Raw genomic sequence first — 18,545 nt, forward strand, 5'->3', positions numbered from 1 at the left:
CATGCACGCACTTAAAAGTTAAAGGCGATAACTAAATCTAACTATTCTAGGCAGAACGAAGCAAACTCAAACCAAAGAGACATTCGGAATAGAAATTTCATAACTTAAACGTTTGGATCTTCACCAAGTACTTCAAAAGGCAACAAAGATAAATTTTTGCAACATATCCAACAAAGTAAACAGGTAAAATTAAACTAGAAAGCAAATAACGATTGTTTTGCCACTCCGGGCGGTGATACTGCTATACTACTACGGCAACTGGCTAGAACGGTAGATCAATGACTTCTCCGGCAGACTCTTGGACGTCAAGTGACCGTAGTTGTGGCGAGGAACGAGAGATTGGACAATGCTGAAGGATTGATCTTCTAGAGAGAATTCTACTAAGTGTGTATGAGAACCGAACTTGCGAACTCCAAAGAACGAACTCCCTTTCTCTCTCCAAGTGGCTTCTTTTATAGGGAGGCTTGCCCTTGCTTTTAGGGTAGACTTCCTTCACGATTTGACTTTTCTGCCCTTGTTAATGATTATCCCAGCTATCCTTCTTCTCCATCTCGAGCCTTTTCTCTGGCAGGCATCCTGGTCAATATTGCACCCTTCTAGCGCTCTTTTCACTTGCGTCACCTGAATCGTCTCCTACTGACTTGGATCCCTTAATCCTGCACACTTGAGCAACTGTTTTGCAGATAATACATGCATTTCACGACATACTGACCAGTGACCAAGGCTTAGAATACGACTTATCACTCTACATATCATTCCACTAACACTACTTCTCACTTACTTTTTCTCCTTCTCTCTTACTTTTTTTCCTTCTCTCTTACTTTACCAATTCTACATTAAAACCCGTGTGATACACCAATTGCCCAATTTTTTTGTGGACGGAAGGAATATCTTTTATGGAATAAACTATAAAAGAAAATGTGACATCTATTACGATACAGGAGGAGTACGACATTAAGGGGGTGTTTGGTAACAATAATACAATAAGTTACAAACTCTTTTTTGGCTTTAAACCATAGTAAATAAGTTCTGAAAAATAAGTCCATCATCAAACTGAAAAAGAGAGAAAATGACAGCTCTACTACTTCTCTTCTGTTTCATCTTCCTAGTCCTTTTCTTCTTCAAGAAAAGCCCCTCAACAAAGAGGCTACCGCCGTCTCCATTAAAGCTTCCAATAATCGGAAACGTCTACCTAGCCGGAAACCTACCCCACCGCTCCTTCCACTCTCTATCTAAGCGCTACGGCGAGGTGATGCTACTCCAATTCGGCAGCAAGCCTGTCGTCGTCGCCTCCTCGGCCAACGCAGCCCGAGAGATAATGAAAAACCAAGTCCTAATCTTCGCAAGCAGGCCGAGGTTGAGCATCCCCCACAGGCTACTGTACGGCGGCAGAGACGCGGTTTCGCTGCCTACAGTGATCACTGGCGTCAGAGGCGGAGCATGTGCGTGCTCCGTCTCTTCAGCAACAAGAGGGTCCAATCCTTTCGTCCCATTCGAGAAGAAGAGACGTCGCTGATGATAGAGAAGATCAAGCGATCTTCGCCGGGGGTTGTGAACTTGAGCAAGGTCTTCGTGGAACTGTCGAATGATGTAGTCAGCAGGGCGGTGTTAGGGAGGAGCTACGGCGGAGAGAGTGATTTTAATCGGATTTTGGTGAAGTTTATTGAGATGATGGGGAGATTTGATGTGGGAGATTTCGTGCCATGGTTGGGTTGGATTAACCGTGTGAATGGTGTTGAAGCACAAGTTGAAAAGATTTTTAAAACGATGGATGAATTTATGGAGGGTGTGCTTCGAGAATATAGAATGAAGAAATTGAGTGATGATGCAGTTGTGAATTTTGCAGATGCATTGCTTGAGTTGCGGAGAGAGAGTAAGGATAGTGATCCGGTTGAGGATGATGTGATTAAAGCTCTAATGTTAGTAAGTACCTCATCACTATTACTACTACATGTGTTTCATTTTATTATAGTAGTACTATCATAAAATATTTTAGAAACCAGACTTGTAACTGGAATATAGAAGCTATTGGTTCATGGTTCAGTTGATCATCCTAGTTTGATCAATGTTTTCAACCAGCCAAAATTTGTTTCTAAAAATTCTTATAAAAAAATCTCTGAACCATAGATATTGTGCTACAATAGCAATGTTAAAGGACCAATTGCCGAATCAAGAAAAACTATTATAGCAAAATCTTAAACTCCAAATTTAGAGTGGACGATATTATTGCAGGACATGTTTGTGGCAGGAACGGATACAACATCCACAGCGTTAGAGTGGACGATGACAGAGCTTATAAGAAATCCAAGAACTATGAAGCTTCTTCAAAAGGAAGTGAGAGAAGTAGCTAGAAACAAGAACGGGAAAGATATCACCGAGGATGACTTGGACAAAATGCCCTATTTGAAAGCAGTATCCAAAGAGAGTCTAAGGTTGCATCCACCTTTACCACTAGCCCTCCCTCGTGAATTATCTCGAGACACAAATTTAATGGGCTACAACATCCCAAGTGGTGCACTTGTGTTGGTTATTAGTTGGACCATTTCAAGGGACCCTTTGTTATGGGAGAATCCTGATGAATTTCGTCCTGAAAGGTTCTTTGATATAGATATAGACTATAAAGGTTTGCATTTTGAGATGATTCCCTTTGGAGCTGGCCGAAGAGGTTGCCCCGGTATAACGTTTGCGATGTCTTTGTACGAGCTTGCTATATCAAGATTGGTAAACGAATTCAACTATGGATTGCTTGATGGAGATAGATTGGAGGATTTGGACATAACTGAAGCGTCTGGAATTATTGTACATAAGGAATGTCCTCTACTTGTGGTTCCTACTCCATGTGCTTGATGTGTAATTTGGGTAGGATTTTATTTCAATGCATATGTATCAATCAAGATTAATAAATAATCTTTAGTATTGCAATTTTTCTGCAAGCATCCATCTGTAATTATAATAAATAGATTGTCGATCCACGTGAAGAAAAAGTTAATTTAATCGCTAAACAAAGATTTTTAAAAGAGAATTGATCTTATAGGAACTAAATCAAAGTTAATTTAATCGCTAAACAAAGATTTTTAAAGAGAATTTATCTTACAGGAACTAAATCACAACACTGAAAGAATGGTGAATTTATCAGAAGGCTTTAGACAACTTAAGTCATTATATTGCAATCATTCACAAAAATAACGAAATATTTAAAATTATGATCACCAACCACAGAGACAGGACCGTCAACATCAACATCAATATGGAAAAGGGAAACAATAGATCTCAAAGTATTGTTCGGTTTAAAAGATTGTTTGTAGCTCGTTGCCAAAGCAATTCTCACAGTAAAAATCTCTACAATGGTAATGTTTAGGAAACATGAGTTAAAGGTAACCTAAGGAAGGAATAGGGGTGGATCGGTACGGTATACCGTACAAAGAGTGTCATACCGCATACCGTACCGAAAGTAGCGGTACGACAAAATTCTATACCGATACCTTACCGTATTTTCGTTATACCGGACTTCGGTGTACCGAAAATTCGGTATGATAATTTTCAATACCATTATCATACCATTAATGCGGTATACCGTACCGTAATATACCATACTTTTACGGTATACTGTAATACCGTTATACATGCTACAAAAAAATCTATTATAATTTTATATTTAAAATAAAATTTCTAAGTGTTCAACTATTTAAAAAAAATCCAAAACAATAAAACTTCAACAATTCAAATCCAAAAACAAAACAACCAAACCTATACCCAAAATATTTAAAATAACAATTAAACTTAAACTTGTTGAAACCACCATAACCTAACTAATGATATTAATATTAAATATAAAAAGAGACACTGTTTAGGTTACTGTTCAAATATGTGCCAAATAAAACTAAAGTAGAATAATGGCAATATGTACTAAATGAATCTGCGTGAGATGTGGGGGCGGAGGGATTACCCCTAAAAGTAATGTTTGAGGTTTTTTTATATAGTATTTAATTAAATTATGTATATTAAATATTTTAAGTTTATACATATAACGTATATACCGAAGATTCGGTATACCACGGTATGGGACATTTGATACCGTTATCGTACCGAAAACTTTCGGTACATTTAAAAACTATGGTATACCGAAAAATCGGTATTTTCGATATGGTAAGTCCGGTATTTCGGTATGTCGGTATATTTTCCCACCCCTAGGAAGAATGTACTAATTGACGGTACCAAAGCCAAGTTTCTTGATTTGTGGTTCTGTGAGCGAACGTCACGTTGCCTCTATATAGTAGAGACCTTTGTTAGGATTGGTATACTGAAAAGCATATTTCGAGCATGTTGCACGGATAGAATTGCTTGTATACAATAAATTTTACAATCCACTTTTAACCCAAAGCGAGAAGAAGTAATTTTATCGCATTGATGTTTGCTTGTGCATTTATAAGATGTTTCTCAAACATTTAAATGTATAAGAAGCAAACAGGTCTAATTTTTCTACATAGTAGACTGGTCGTGAACGACGTTCACAGAAGGTGACACAGTCGGTTCTTTGTAGAAGAGAGATAGAATTTAACCTAGATAGGCTTTGACTACCTATCGTGAAAGGTTGCAGTGACAGTCCGCATGTTTCCTTACCTTAGGAAATAAACGACACTGGTGTGGTATAGCACTGAAGGATCTAACAGTTGAGATAAGTCTTTCTTGCTATTTACTGAAAGACGAGGTCTCGGTGATTGTTATTTCTTAATCATTTTTTATATAACATTGAGCATACGATATAGATTATACACTACTTTGATTTATCAAATGATGCGGATTTTTCGCAATCCAATAATCCTGATATCTTGGGTAGTGGTGATCAATGTCTAGAGGTGCTAGTATTGTTATTGCAATGAATCATGTGCTGGGTGAGTCCAGTTTGATAATATCCTCAAGAGGTGTTCGGAAAAGGTTTTATTATTCAGAAACCCGGCCGGTTGGAATTTATTCCAGAATAATAAATAAAGATTTTGAACTAGACAACTCTTGGAAAAAGATATTAATTAATTAAAGTCAAATAGCATACTTAAATTGATTAATGGATATTTATATCTTTAACACGGGAAATAATAAATTAAAGAGGTAAAAGCCCGGATTACTCGTACTTTGGGATTGGATGGGCAGTCAATATTATTATTCTATAGTGGATGATAATAATATTTTGTTTGGACTTGTATTAAATTGGGGCTCAATTTAATTAGTAAAAGTCCAACAGGTTTGGCCCAAGTCCAACCTCCATGGATTCCTAATCTGGCCCATTATAACTCAATATAAAAGGAGATTAGAAAGGAGATTTAAAGTGTTTTTTTTACACTAAAGTTTCGTGCTCCCATCTGGGAGTGGACGAAAAGTCAGTTTTCTCAGTTTTCTCAAAAACTGATATTCTGTCTTCTTTCTGTTCAAGCCTTTTTCGATTCTGACAAGCTTTGCCCACCCAAAGGTCATTATCTGAGTTCGGGATACAGATTAGAAGATTCGTGGTCGAGTACAAAGATCTTCATGTAGAGAAGGAGCAAGAAATCGTCGATTCTTTGGAGAATCAGATCGGTAACCCTAATCCGTAGAATATCATGAATTATGGTTTTGATTCCTTATTTGTGAATTATATGTGTTCTAGCATGCAATTGATTGTTTAACATGTGGTTAATTGATCCCATAATCTGTCAAATAGATCCATATGTATAATTTATTTGTGAATGCATGACTTCCGCTGTGAAGGGGGCACCAATCCCCAGCAACCTTGACGTGCAATGTCACACCTCATAATCACCCATCCTGATGCAGTTTCAACGTAGAAATCGGGCAAAAACTTCTTGTGTCAGATTGATTTGAAATTCACACAGTACATGCGAAACGCAATTTTGGCCATTTGACATCGTTTAGGGGGCGAAAACTGCAATTTACTGTTTTTGGGGCTTATTTTTAATTTTTAATTTTATGTTTTATTTCCTTATGAACTTCTAGGGTTTTTTAGACGCTTATAAATAACGTTGCTTTTGTTTTGGGCCGCAGTTGAATTTTGATAATAATATTTCGTTTTTCATTGAAACTAGGATTTTCTCTGAATTTCTTCTCCGTCCAGTCAATTTCTCTATACGTTTTGCATCAATTGGTATCACGATCCAGGTTGTTATCAATGGCTGAACGTAGACGTGGCGGTGGACGTGGCGGTGCTCGTGGAGGCGGTCGTGGTGCAGGACGTGGGGAGATTCCTCAACACGAAGGGGCTGCACGGGAACACGATCTGCGTGACGTTGAGAACGACGAACTGAGACAACAGGTGCGAGATCTCCAGCGATGTCTGGGGCAACTGGAGACCACCACCACCGAGACAAACTCGGATTCGGACCTTTCCCATCCCGACGATGATGACGGCGAGAACCCTTTTGGCTGTGCAAGGGAGCATGGTGGGAACGGGTACTATGGGGTTGACCCATCGCGTGATATCGGCATGAGGATTGAGATTCCAGAGTTTGAGGGTAAGGCTCTTCCTGATGAGTTCATTGATTGGTTAAATACTGTAGAGCGTGTTTTCAATATCAAGAACATCAGTGATAGCAATAAGGTGAAATTGGTTGCCATTAAATTGAAGAAAAATGCTTCAATCTGGTGGGAACATGTTAAGAAACAACGAGCACGGGAAAGGAAGTCCAAAATTCAGTCTTGGGAAAAGATGAAGAAGTTACTTAGGGGGAAATTTCTTCCTGCACACTATCGACAAGATGCATTCATTGAATACCATGTCTGTAAGCAGGGTGCTTTGTCTGTGGAGGAGTTTACCAATGAATTTGATCGTCTACTGATGCGTTATGATGATGAGGAAGAGGAGGGACAGACGACCGCTCGCTACTTTGAGGCGCTTCGTACTGAGATCGCTGAGGTGGTCCAATTGCAACAATATTTCAGTTATGAGGATGTATGCAGGCTTGCTCTTAAGGTTGAGAAGCAGTTGAAAGGAAAGAAAGTCTCGAGTCGTTGGTCGTCGGGCAGGGAGTCGACGGATTTTCGTGGCGGTTAAGGGTCGTCACTACCAACTGCACCGGTGGCAGCGAAACAATAGGTCACGACGAAACCTGGGCAGTCTGTTGAGCCTGGTCCGAGGGCGCGGCATCCCGTACGGTGTTTTAAGTGTCAGGGTTTTGGGCATATGCAAGCTGATTGCCCCAATAGGCAGATGGTCACATTCGTTGGGGAAGATGATGCGCCTGTTTTTGATGAATCTACTAACTAGTGTTTTGATGAATTTCTTCTCCGTTCAGTCAATTTCTCTATACGTTTTGCATCACATCCCAATATGTTTGTGAGACAAAGTAGAAATATATAGACAACTAAAGATTCGTAATGAGGGGGGAATCTCTATAGACCCTCTCCTATAGTCATCAATTCGCCATATTCAGATTAGACATGATAATTACCTTGTGTCATTGTGTTAATACACAACAGTCAGTGATCCATTCATTAACCTTTAAAAATATACACAGTACATTAATAGCCCAACGATTAATTATATTTCTAAAAATTATAAATTTATATTTTAACTATAAACCCTAATTAGGTCAGACAATGCAGTTGTTGTGTATCGAACACTGTGTTTGCGAGCATGGCACGTAATCAATGGAATAACCAACAGAAGCCATTTTATTTATTTTTCTGATAACTGAGTCGATTCGAATCTGATAGCATTCACTAACCAGAAGCACCATTGACTTACACTTCATCGAACAGTTTCGTATAATAAAACGTATATTTTTAATTAATCATGTGGTCTACAAGGACAATTTTTTGACCAAATAAATATACTGAAATGAAATTATATCTATGTAAATAAAACTATTGAAATAATATCCCTTTCTTACTACTCCCTCTGTTCCATAGTAATAGAGGCGAAACTTTTCTGCACGAATATTAAGAAAAATGTGTTGGGTGAGTTAAGTAAAGAGAGAATAAAGTGAAAAATGAAAAAGGTAGAGAGATGAAGAGAGAAAAAAAATAAGAGAGAGTAAAGTAAGTATGGAAAAATGTGTTAACTTTACTAAAAAGGGAAATGACTCTATTACTATGGAATGTACCAAAATGACAAAATGACTCTATTACTATGGAATGGAGGGAGTACTATTTTGCTTTTACACGCTTGCACGATTTATATGAATTTGTAAATTTGTGTAATATATAGTTGCACATAGTAGTAAATTTTTATATACATTACAATAGAGTAAAAAAAGTACTACTCCCTCCATCCCACAAAAGATGTCACACTTGTGGGACGACACGAGATTTTAGGATGTTTTATTTTGTGTGAATGGAGAGAGAAAATATTATTTTTATATTCATGTGAGAGAGAACTTTTCCAGAAATGGAAATGTGACATCTTTTGTGGGATAAACTAAAAGAGAGAAAATGACATATTCATGTGAGAGAGAACTTTTTTCCAGAAATGGAAATATGACATCTTTTGTGGGACAAACTAAAAGAGAAAGTGTGAAATCTTTTGGGGGACGGAGGGAGTAATATATTCTTCTCCATTGTCAAATGTCTCATATTTTCATTTTGTGATTTCCTCCTGATTTCACTTTTCTTAATTTTGATAATGATCTTAATTCTTAATCTTTTGTTTTGACTGGACACTTCCATTTTCATTAATTGCATTAAAGGGCTCATACTAAGAAGTAGGTATTGCAGTTAATATATATTGTTGCTTACACATTTTCTAATTTTTTGACGTGGGATGGTTTGAACTTTGAAGTTTGAACCCAACAGTCATGTTCATTGTACTCCCTCCGTCCCATAAAAGATGTCACACTTTCCTTTTTAATTTGTCCCATAAAATATGTCACATTTCTCTTTTTGGAAAAAATTCTATCTCACATAAATATAAAAATTATATTTTCTCTCTCCATTTAACACACAAAACAAAACCTCTTAAAATCACGTGCCGTCCCACAAGTGTGATATCTTTTGTGAGACGGAGGGAGTACTAAGCAAGCATGTGCATGCTATAAGAACGGAGCTTTCGATGCTATGTATCATATATTTATTTCTTAATAATTTAATATGAAAATAGTGATTGTGATCAAGAATAAATCTATATTTAATTATTTTATGATAGATTAAAGAACTTGTAATATTAGATATCGTTTAAATAAATAAGCTGTTAAATTTGGATCATGCGTGAGAGTTTAACTGTAACAGCCCGCCCTCCTAGGGTACAATAAATGCGGCGGCTGTTACCCAAACCGACTCCAAACAATCAATACATAGGCTAGGGTTTCGTTCAAAGAGTACCGACCAAAGGAAACGAAAGAAATATCCGAGTATTTAATGCAACAACCTGACCTAGAAACTTAAATAGGTAAACAAAAGGGAGTTTTATAAATGACGATCAAAACTGAAGAGAATGACATAGGTTACAAGATAATGTCACGAGAAAAGTATAAGGCCTCAAAAACGAAGAAGAGTGCCAATCAACCAAATCAATATCAGAGTATTAGCATAAGCGGAAAACGACCAAGAGAAAAAGACATAGCTATGTATGGAGACACAACTACACTTAGAGTTCGACATATCCATTAATTAATTGAGCTGCTCAACACCCGCCACCGCTCGTCATCATTCAACCTGCACATAGGGAAAACACATGCAGGGCTGAGTATTTTGAAATACTCAGTGAGCTCGTTGCCAAAACATTTTATTCAAAAGTTATGCCACCCTTACCAAGTGAACTCGAGTTTTAAGCAGTTAAGAGAAATATCACGAGTATCACAAAATATTTTCCATAGACTGGCCAGTCAAAATAACTCCTCATTTTCTCATCAGATTCCACAATTACATATCACAATCTTTCCATGGTGCGACGAAAGCGTAGCCACGCTTTTCGCCCACAAGACCGGCCGACTAGCTAGGACGGCTCCCGATCCTCTCGTGTACACAACCTGGTAGGGTTTGCGGCCCATACTCAGACCCGAATTCGTATATCATATCCATAGCCCTATAGCCCAATGGAGCGAACTCACAAACTAGGCATCAGGCACACAATCTCACAATAAAACAAACATAGGCATGGCATAACAGTTAAACCACCCTTATAGCTCCGATAATTATCTTTGACAAAATAAAAGAGAGTTTTTGAGAGTAAAGCCCACCTCGACTGCTTAGATTTCAAGTAGTTTCGCTTTTCCGTTATCTGGCTTCGCAACCGAGGTTTCACCTTTAAATTCACATAGGCACATATTCACAAATTAGGTTCAATTATAACTCTTAACTTATGCATGTCTCGTTACTTCCCTCTTTCCCATCGATTCACCTAAATCTTCATAACTTATAATTTCAAGTCACACTCATCATAAATTACTAATTTCAAATCACGCTTAGCATACATATATTTCTTAGCATCTCAACCCTAGATCTATCATCATATGTCATACAAAAGTATTTAGCCATCAAGCACACACTACACAACACACACTCACACGCATAACACACACACACGGCACACACACCTCACACACTCTCGGCACACACACACATACACACACACATGTTCCCGTATCCCTTCTTATCCCATTTTCACTCAATTAATATGCATGAAGGTTCAAGAACACCGATTAAATCGGTTGGAAGAAAAAGAAAAGAAGAGGTAGAAGAAGAATAAACATAACTCTTAAGCAAAAATACCTTTTAGAGAAAAATCAATCGGTAGAAACAAAGTAGAGACTTGGTTCTTCAATATCCTCGGATTAAAGTGGAAGAAAATTGAGAGAGTGAATGGGGGTGAGGGGGCCGAAAATTATGGGGTTTAGGGTTGGGGGTTTCTCTTATTTATAGTACTCAACAAGATCTTTAGGTAATTAGAATAGAATATTTGGTAAGATCTCATTCTCCCAATTAAATAAATAAATGAAATAATATTGTGAAGTAGGGAAGAAGAATTAACAAAAATAGAGTATGGTAATATTCTCAAATTTTCGAAAATATGGCTAGGGGATTAGCCATGGTTTTGTTTTTGGTATTTTTCCATATATAATAAAATATCATGGAGCAAAATAAAATAAGGAAAATCCTCCATGAGCAAGGCAAGGGGCCGATTTCTAGCCTTTTAAATAAGGCATGGATTTTTGAATATTGACTAAAATAAAGTAAGGCAAGATCTCTTGAAGTATGGAAAGATTTGGTTGAATAATTAAATTCTAGGTATGGAACGAAATCAAGTAAGGAATCAAATAAATAAAACAATTCCTTCCTTCCCAAATATAGTGATTCTCGAAAATCACTAGAAAAATAAGGGGCTCGATTTTCCATCTCTAAATAAGGAAATAATTGGCTCTTGGAATTTAATTTGGATAAATATCCCAAGGATTAAATAAATTCCGGAAGAAAATAGAAATTCTTTCTCCAAGGAGTCTAGGGTTCGAAAATCATAAGAATGAGGGTGATAAGTATTTATGGAAATTTTCTCTAATATTCTCACTCACCCATAAACAATTAAATTGCCACATAGACTCACAAATAAATAAATCACATGCCACATCATAAAGTCAATAAGTTTGACTTTTCAAACTTTCACACAAACCCTAAATTTAATTCGACCATATCACCTTGTGAAATAACTGCATTCTCGATGCCACGTCATCAACAATAAATTCTAGGGCTCAAGAATTAGGGTTCTAAAATCCGGGATGTTACATTAACTTAAAAGATTATTACTAACTCCGTCTCCTAAATTTTGACACAGATTACCATTTCGATCCGTCCTGAAAGTTTAACACACTTCACTTTTTACCATTTTTGGTAGTGGACCTCATATTCCACTAACTCATTCCTACTCACATTTTATTATAAACTATACTTTAAAAGTAGGACCAACATCCCACCAACTTTTTCAACACACTTTCCATTACATTTCTTAAAACCCGTGCCGGGTCAAACCGTGTCAAAATTTGGGGTGGAGGTAGTAGTATTTATTAATTAGTGCGCAATCGGCAGCTATATATGAAATAAGGGTAGTGATAAAATGCAAACTTATATATTGTACAAACTCAAAACTCCTTAACACAGCGTCAACACAGTTTCAATTCAATATCAACACAGTGTAAAATTTCAAGATTTTAATGTCAACACAGTATCAACACAAAATCAACACAAAATCAACACAGCATCAATCATTGAATACTGTTGAAATTCTATTGACATTTTCCCATTGATGTTTTTTTGTGATCTGTTGACATTTTTCAATGATCCAGATTATAGTTTTGAGTTTGTACAATATTTAGAGTTTTCATCACGTCCCTATGAAATAAAATATACAAATGTAATTAGTTAGTATATGTAGCCCGGTTGAAGTTGGCACCATTTACTAAGTATTGTTTTAGGTTTTTATTAGCCCAAATATATAGCTAATATTGTTGAAATTCATTGATTAGTATTGAATTTAAAAAGCACGTAGCCATAACTTATCTTCAATACCGCTTGAAAATATGAATAATTAACTAATTGCCCCATACTTACACACGTACTCTAAATATGAATAATTAATTAATTGCCCTAGTATACAGTCATTACATACTCTATAAAAGGGGATCTAAAAATTAAGATGATGAATGACAAAAAAAAAGAGTAGTAGAAAAAACCAAAAATCACAATGGAAGTAATTAGCATTGAGAAAATAAAGCCATCTTCCCCAACCCCCAATCACCTTCGAATTTACAACCTTTCCCTGTTAGATCAGATGATTCCTAGTGTCTACGTCCCCTTAGTTTTATACTTTTGCAGCGACGACGACAACAACAACAATGATGACAGAATACAACATCTAAAGGAGTCACTCTGAGATGCCCTCATACTCTGGTAACCTTCTATCCCTTTGCCGGAGTCATCAGAGATGCCCTCTCCGTCGATTGCAGCGATCAAGGCCTTCAATTCTACGTCACCAAGGTGAAATCCCAAATGAAAGATTTTTTAAAAACGTAATGCTGATTCAGGTGAACTGTTTCGACTGTTGAGGCATTGCCATGTCCAGTGACGGATCTATAGTATAGTGAGAAGGGGCAAATGCCCCACCTCATTTTTCTATAGCCATGTAGATATATATATTATAAAACTTAAGTATATACATATTTAACTAAATTGCCCCCTCTCATTTAGATAAAAATATATTTTACTTGCCCCTCTCCTTAGATATGCATAGGCTTACCCTCCTCTAAAATAATATACTATATTATTTTAATATATTTATATTATTTTTATATTTATTTATCTGTATGTTAATATTTTTGCCCCTCCTAGTATAATTTCCTGGCTCCGTCCCTGGCCATGTCTATTACCTTTTCTCATTATATTGCAGATATGGCTTCGGTCTCCACATTTCTCCGATGCTGGGCTGCCAATGCACGGGGATTTGGGTTTTCTCAACCTTCACCCTTACTTTGCACCGCACAATCTTCCTTCCCACATAATCCCTCGCTCCCAAACAAGCTGGTACCTATGTTAAATTATCTTAAATACTCGAGTCGTGGGAAGTTTGTGACGAGAAGATACGTATTCGATGCCTCTGCTCTGTCCTTTCTCAAGGCTCAACTGAGTAGCACGCGCGTGAACGTGGTGACGGCCTTGGTGTGGAAATGCTTCATGGAGGCTGTGGCGGAAGAGGAATCCGGGATGGACGAGAAACCCTTCATGCTGACTCCAGCGGTCAACCTCTGGAAACGGCCTCTGCCCCCGTTTCCGGAGGATAGTTTTGGTAATATGGTGTGGGTACCAAAGATTGTTTGCAACAGCCCTCAAGAAAAGGGGTTGGCAAATTTGGTGTGGGAGGTGAAAAGAGGGATAGCAAATATCGATGGTGAGTTTGTGAGACGTTTGGGGAATGATGGTTTGAATGAATATTTGGAGAAGTTGAGGAATGAGATGCCTCAACAAGCTAATTGGCTTTGTTTTAGTAGTTGGGTTAATATGGGTTTTTATGAGGTTGATTTTGGGTGGGGGAAACCTGTTTGGCTATCAGGCTTCTTTATGCAACACTCGGAATCAGAGACTATGGTTCTCTGTAATGGCGTGACGTTGATGGATAGTAGAGACGGAGAAATTGAAGCGTTTGCTCTTTTTGATCAAAAATATGTTGCAGGATTTGAGAAAAATGACCTGATTCGTAATTATGCTCGTGTTAACCCTAATGTGATATGAATATCTTTACTAGTAGAATATGTTTTCAATTTGATGTTACTTGTTGTGAGATTGTAGTTCCAATAGGGGAAAGAAATTATGCAGTTGATGTTTTTGTTTGATCCAAGTTTTATCTTCTTTGTTTGACGTGACAAAATGAATTCTAAAATAGGAAGTTGGGTCATGTATAGCCCAAAACATGGGAAAAAACTTCGTGATGAGCCATATTTAACAGATCAAATCATTAATAGTCCTATAGGTATTTAAAATTTTATTAACAAAATGTTATTATCTCGAAAGCACAAACCAAATTTTTAAGTAATACTACATGGTTTATTAAAATGAACGTTTTTCTTCAATAAATAACAACTTCCTAACTATTTCTAATCATGATTTGGTGATCAAAACGAGAACAAGTACTAACAATTTATCTGAACACCTTTTAGTCTTTCTTCAAATTAACAGACAAATTTAGTTTGAGCATTCTATATACATAAAAGCGATATAAAATTTATTCGTCATTTCATCGAATACTGGAGTTTTTGTACACGGAACTTCATCAAAGAAATAACAATCAACATGAGGTGCCATTTTATTTATACCCCTGACTGAATCACTTCGCAACATAAACTAGATATGCAATTCTTGTATTTTCTATATAACAAACAAAATTATATTCATGTACAAAATATGAAAATAATAGCCACTTCTTACTATTTTTCCTTTTTTTATGAATTTGTTATTTTGTCTTACCTTGTTGCTCCCTCCACCCCATTCAACTTGTTTATCTTTCCTTTACAATTTGTCCATGTCGATCCTAAGATATTGTTATCTTGAATAGGATGGAGGAAGTATTTTGTCAATAACACTATTACATAAAATTGTAAATATGTAATTCTGTTACACATTTACGCATAGATAAAATATTTACCCTAATCATTCAATTTTTCGTTTTAGAATATTAAAGTAAAACATAACTTCAATTTCATTATATATGCCTGATTACAGTTTGCTTTTACTATAATCCATAGGCTACTATATACTCCCTCTGTCCCAGCTAATGTGACACGTTTCTTAGTCGGCACGAGATTTTAGGAGCTATTGGTTAATGTGATTAATTTGAGTTAAAAAAGAGTAGGTGTAAGTATTAAATTAAAAGAGAAAGAAAGTTGAATATTGATACAGACCTAGACCAGCCCGCGCCGGAAACCCAGTTAGCCGAGGAGGCGTCGCCGGAAGTAGGACAGACCCACCGCGAGCAGTGTCAACAGCAGCCTTCCATTGCGACGACCAAGCCCAAGAGGAACGTGCGCCCGCCCGAGAAGTTGGGCGACTTCGTTCCCAAGTAGTCTGTCGGAAGTTATCTATTTTTATTTTATTTAATTTTGGTTATTAGGTTATTTTTTGGATATTTGTTTTTGTCCTTTTAATTATTTTTGCAGTAAGAGTCGAGCATATCTATAAGCTCCGTCTTGGGTTTTCTTTGTTGATTCTTTCCCAGGATGAATAGGATTAGGTCGAATCAAGCCTAGGGTTCACAATTATGAATGAAATATTATTTTGCCCTCAAAATCGTGAATTATTCTCTCTACCTTAGTTTGACCGCTGCCCGACGGAGGAGTTCCGCGCACAGAAGAATCTAGAACCACCGACAATCCTAGACCAGGACGCCAGAAAATCGTTGATCACTGAGCAAGCCGCCACCGATCATCCTTAGGGAATTGTCTCCCTAACAACTGGTGCTTTCATCCGTGAACTCATCAAGCGTTACAACACCGACAAAGGGAAACCGACGTGGGAGGGGGGGGCGACATGACACCTACCCCACGAACAGCAACCGGAGGCCGCTACGATGGCGGAGGGTTCCCACGCGCGACATTGGACGACGGCGAATTTGAGAATCGTTTGACGGACGACCCGCTCCACGATGACCCCATTCAGTCCAAACTCAATCGGATAATGGAGAAAATCAACAAGATCAATTTATGGAAGGATGAGACCGATTGGAGACTAGAATTTCGTGAACCGCAACCCGCGTGCGAGACCGAGTCACCATGGGGTCTCGACGAAGCTGATGATTTGGAGTATGACGATTATCTTCGTCGTAAATTGGCGGAGAAAGGATACCGTGACAGAAACCCTAATTATGGGCAACGCAACGACCCGTCGGAGGAGAGGGGCCGCCGCGACCTGAGAGGACCACGTTGGGATTCACCGGGGGTCCGACAGCCGGGGTTCTACACTAGCAGGAACGACCGACCTCTGGATCGTCCGTCGTCTTGCTGGGAAGGCCGCACGGTTGGATAAGCCGGAGAGAGTGAAGATGCAACCGCCTAGGTTTGACGGTTCGGATGCCTCGAACTAGGTGTCCAGAGTGCAGTATTACTTTGATCATCTCATGATGCCCGAAGCACAATGCCTTCATTACGCCATGATGTTATTTGACCCACCAGCGGCAGAATGGGTATTTAATTACTGTGCGAACACAAATTTCGTCACTTGGCAGGAGTTTCTGGAGGACGTACGACACTGTTTTAACATGCAGAGCTTTAAGAATTATTATGGTCTAATTGCCAAGCTGACCCAAACAGGCACAGTACTGGAGTACCACAACACTTTTGAAAAGTACCTCAACAGGGTCAGGGGGATCCCAGAATCCGAACTATTCACATTGTTCGTCGCAGGCCTCAAACCGGACATGCAAGAACGTCTATGGCTGCTTCGCCGGCATCGTTGGCGGAGGCGATGGCCTTGTCCCTGGAGTTCACAGACATGGAGGCCGACCGTAAACAGCAGCCGGGGACGAACTCGCGGCGATCATGGCTGGGCCGCGATAACCGACAGCCTGTTTCCGGATCGACGCAGCCCCCGGATCAGCCGGCATATGGCACGGCGCAACAACCGATAACCAATATTTGGGTCTCTCGGGCGGAAAAATCTGAACGGTCCAGACTTGGCTTTTGCTGGCACTGCCCGGAGAAGTGGGTGATTGGACACGTTTGTAAGTAGCGCATTCTTTGCTATGTCGATGAGGAGGACGACTTCGAGGAGACAGAGACGGAAACTTATGAACACAAAGAACCTATAGTTGCGGACGTCTCCCATATTCATAGTATGGAAGGGGGGCGCGGGTCTCGACCTCTAAAGGTTGTGGGTGTAATCCAAAACCACGAAGTCAACATTCTCACAGAGATTTTATGCATTCATACATAACCGAAAAACTTCACTTACCCCTATCTGAGATTCGCCCCTTCAGAGAGTATGTGGGAAATGGAGAAGCCTTGCTATGCACACATGTGTCAAAACTAACAAAGATTGAAGTGAAGGGGTCGATTTTCTTGGTAGATTTACACATTCTGCCAGTCCACGGTCCGGATGTGATTTTGGGTATGGACTGGCTCGAGTCCTTGGGATCAATCTACACTCATTGGCTTCCCTTACCCCGGACAACCATATGCTGGAATGCTACAAGATTATGTTGCTAGAACCAGCTTCAGAGTCGGATACAGCCCTGGGGAAGGAGGATTTTACCGCAACACTACCACAAGACATGAGGGCAGTTCTGGAGCGGTTTCGCCCGGTATTCGACCCACCGATGGGAATGCCACCGGTATGCGCGTATGACCACCGTGTCCATCTATTACCTGCCGCGAAACCGATAAATGTCAGACCATATCGCTACCCATATTTTCAGAAAAACGAGATCGAGCGGCAGGTCTAGGACATGTTGGATCAATGAATTATTCAGTGGAGCAGCAGTCCATTCTCCTCTCCGGTCCTTCTTATTAGGAAAAAGGATGACACATTCCGTTTCTGCATTGACTATCGCACATTGAACAATGCAACAGTGCCAAACCACTTTCCAATACCTAAGGCAGATGAGCTTTTTGATGAATTGGGCAAAGCTCGTGTTTTCACCAAACTGGATCTGCGATCGGGTTATCACCAGATCCGGATGAACGAGCAGGATGTGTTCAAGACAGCTTTCCGTACCCATGATGCCCATTTCGAGTTTTTAGTTATGCCATTCAGCTTGACAAACGCACCGTCAACTTTTCAGGTGGCTATTAATTCGATCTTTGAGCCCTTACTGCGGATATTCGTGATTGTGTTCTTTGATGACATTCTGGCGTAGAACTCTTAGCTGGAAACTCACGCCCAACATTTGGCCGCGGTTTTGGGAATTCTGCAGGAACATAGTTTCTTTGTAAAGTTGTCCAAGTGCTCATTTGGTAGCTCTACGGTTGAGTACCTCGGCCATCTTATCGGTGACGAGTTGCTTAAGGTAGACCTAGCTAAGATCGAGGCTATGAAGGCATGGCCCAAACCAAAAAATGTTAAGCAGCTGCGGAGAGTTTTGGGGCTAA

The 18,545-nt window shown here is 38.9% G+C and overlaps 2 pseudogenes; both read left to right on the forward strand.

Annotated features, from left to right (window-relative positions):
* The first annotated feature begins 1,069 nt into the window (after positions 1–1,069).
* LOC125189628 ((+)-menthofuran synthase pseudogene) lies at positions 1,070–2,847 on the forward strand (annotated as a pseudogene).
* Positions 2,848–12,642: 9,795 nt separating this feature from the next.
* Positions 12,643–14,300, forward strand: LOC125191272 (limonoid 7-O-acetyltransferse-like; annotated as a pseudogene).
* The last annotated feature ends 4,245 nt before the right edge of the window (positions 14,301–18,545 follow it).

The sequence above is a fragment of the Salvia hispanica genome, chromosome 5 (genome assembly GCF_029641045.1).
Source record: "Salvia hispanica isolate PSC_SH4W2 chromosome 5, Shi_PSC_v1, whole genome shotgun sequence".
Taxonomy (NCBI): Eukaryota; Viridiplantae; Streptophyta; class Magnoliopsida; order Lamiales; family Lamiaceae; genus Salvia; species Salvia hispanica.